We start from the raw sequence: 3,098 nt of genomic DNA on the forward strand, positions 1-3,098 counted from the left end.
TCCTCTGTATTTCTTGGGACTGAATCTTTGAGTGCCTCTCTAGGTTTGGAAAGTTTCCCTGCAGGATCTCATGGAATAGATTATCAGTGCCCTTATGAGTCTCTTTGCTTTCTGGGATGCCTGTTATCCAGATGTTTGGACGTTTGATGGTATCTAGTATATCTCGTGTATTAGTCTCAAATTCTTGGGCCATTTTCTCAGTCTTCGTGGTGGATTTCTTTAGGCTAGCAATTTTCTATGTCTGAGATAGTATTTTCTGTACGATCTAGTCTGCTTTTAATACTTTTCAGGGAGATTTTGACTTCCTGTATTATAGCTTTCATCTCTTGTAGTTCCATCTGATTCTTTTGTAAAATGTGAAATTCCTCTTTTAGATCTTGCATGAATTTCCTCACCTCCTGGAACTCAACAACAACTTTCTCCTTCCTCTTCAGCAGTTCATTGTCTCTCTTGTCTTCCATCTCTGTTAGTTTTGCCATTATGAATGTTCTGAATTCTTTATCAGACATTTCCATGAATTCCCGTGAACTGTGTGTGGATGAAGACGAGTTATCCTTTTCCCTTGGAGGAGAGGTATTTTCCTGCTTTCCCATATTTCTTATGGTCCTGCAGCGATTTCTAGTCATCTGGTTGATGGTCAGTTTCTTCCCAAACTTGGAAGTTCAATCGTCATGGACACCGTGTCTGGCAGAGCACGATCAGCACAGCGGCAGGTTCTCCCCAGCGACCATGCGGAAGGAACTCAATTATAGGGTTCTTGAAGGTCAAGACCATCTTCTTTGTAGTGATCACAATAATTTCTGTGTTGGTATAGTAGATAGTTTTTGGTTGAATGAAATAACTTATGAAAATAATGAAAATAATTCAGGTAAGTATACACTATCACTATTTTGTCTTCAGAGACAGTAACTCATCCCCCCTTTCTTATGAATTGTTTATCTTTTGTTAATATGCAATATTTCAAACATTTCATGGAAAAATGGAATTAAAGTAAGTCAATTTTGGTGCCAAAAACTACACCATAGCATTTTCCGTGAGCTTTTTGAATATATTTCATGTATCCATACAATGTCATACACAATGTATATAGTCAAAAATTACATTTGAGTAAATATAAAAATATCCTTAGTCATAAGGGAAGAGAGAGATAAAAAGAAAATAGAACCCAAAAATTGGAGAAATAATGATTGGTTGACTTACAAGTTCAAGAAACCACATTATAGTCAAAATGAAAATCAAAGAAAAGAATAAATTTTATACAGCCAGACCTTGATGCTTAAAATGAGTGGGGTCTCATCAGAGAGGATGGAGGCATGCTGCTAGGTGTGGGAGGCAGGCTATGACCTGGTACAGAGGCCAGAGTGTACCCAGACTGTGCTCTTCGCTCCAGTGAGCATACTCTGTGCAGCATCCCCTTTCCTGTGCAGCTGCAGCTTGGGCCCTTGGTGCTCAGCAAGACCATGACTTCAACTCTGGAAGAGCTACAGAAAGATCTAGAAGAAGTAAAAGTGTTACTAGAAAAGGCCGCTAAGAGTACGTGATGTCCTTATAGCTGAATATTCCAAGATTGAGACAGAAATCAAGAACAAGATGTAAGAACTTCTTGACAATGAGGAACCAGCTGCTGTAGTTGCTCCCATTACAACGGATATACAGTGAACATCAGTAATTATAGATGGGATCAGTTAGATAAGTTTGTGAAAATCTTCATTATCCTAACTGGAGGTCATCAGGTTCCTACTGAGAACATGTAGGTGCATTTCACAGACAGGTCATTTGATCTTTTGGTAAAGAACCTAAATGGCGGGACCAACAGTTGGTATAATGGCTGTGTCACAGGATTCCCATGTAGTTGACTGCGGTTCGAGTTCCAGACCTGGTGGCTTAAACTCACTTTGGACGTGTTTGTGTGTGCATGCCCAATATCCCCAGAGGAGAATGGAAGAGAAGAGATTCCGGCATGGCCGTTCCCCCGGGGGGTGATTTCTCACTTTCTGTCTCTGTCTTTCTCTGTCTTTCTGGTGAGCGCAAGTGCCCTATGGCAGAAACCTCTCCGAAAAAAGACAGAAAGAAAACAAAAAAAGAACCTAAATGGCAAGTGTTACTCCATGATTCTGAACAATTGTTTGAAACCCATCTCTGTTGAAGGCAGTTCCAAAAAAGTTAAGACTGATACAGTTCTCGTATTATGTAGAAAGAAAGCAGAAAGCACACAATGGGACTACCTGACTCAGGTTGCAAAAGAGTGCAAAGAGAAAGAAAAGCCTTCTTCATACAACACTGAAACAGATCCTAGTGAGGTGCTGGTGAATGTTCTAAAGAAAATTTATGAAGATGGAGATGATGATATGAAGCGAGCCATTAATAAAGCCTGGCTGGAATTGAGAGAAGCAAGCCAAAGGAGAACCAGAATTTTGAGATTTAAAAGTTCTTTCAGAAACTGTGATATGGAAATTCTTTTTTTTTTAATTTATTTATTTACAGTAATTCATTATACATCAATACAGTATACAAAATGAGAATTTCCATTCAGTATACATAGTATATTGGCTCAATCAAGGATATTACCATACAAGTTATTCTCAAATATTTTGCCCTCCCTCCCCCCCGCCCCTGTTCCCTCCCTTTCACCCTCTGCCAACTCCCCCGCTTCTCCCACACTGTCTCTGGTATGTACAGTTGTTTCCTATGCCATTTTTTCCCACAGTTTCATTGATTCACTAAAGATCTTAATACATTTAAAGACTTTCAATAGCAAGCACAACTGATACATACATATTTATGAATGTGTGTCTGACTTTAGGCATAAACCTCAGTGAGTAAAGTGAGCAAACTATAAAGTACACCTCTCTGGGACTGTATAGCTTAGTGAAATAGGTATTAATAGGTTTTTTTTTAATTTATTCATTTTCTACATTAATTCACTATACACCATCACAACACACAAATGAATTTTCCATCCAAAATACACTGTGCATTGGCTCAATCAAGCACATCAACATACATGTTCTCAGCAAATAATTTTCCAATTCTTATGTCCTGCATACCTTGCCTTTTGTTTTGCCATCCCTGATTCCCCACCCCCCACCCTCTGCTAT

General features: G+C 39.0%; 1 protein-coding gene and 1 pseudogene across 1 annotated transcript in view; both read left to right on the top strand.

Moving 5' to 3' along the window:
- The window catches only part of KANSL1 (KAT8 regulatory NSL complex subunit 1), a 203,598-nt gene that overhangs the window by 125,930 nt on the left and 74,570 nt on the right, over positions 1-3,098 (top strand). The gene's annotated exons all lie outside the window — the stretch shown is intronic.
- On the top strand, positions 774-2,418 carry LOC106736054 (calcyclin-binding protein-like; annotated as a pseudogene).

Source organism: Tupaia chinensis, unplaced genomic scaffold (genome assembly GCF_000334495.1).
Source record: "Tupaia chinensis unplaced genomic scaffold, TupChi_1.0 Scaffold000624_1, whole genome shotgun sequence".
NCBI classification, from domain to species: Eukaryota; Metazoa; Chordata; class Mammalia; order Scandentia; family Tupaiidae; genus Tupaia; species Tupaia belangeri.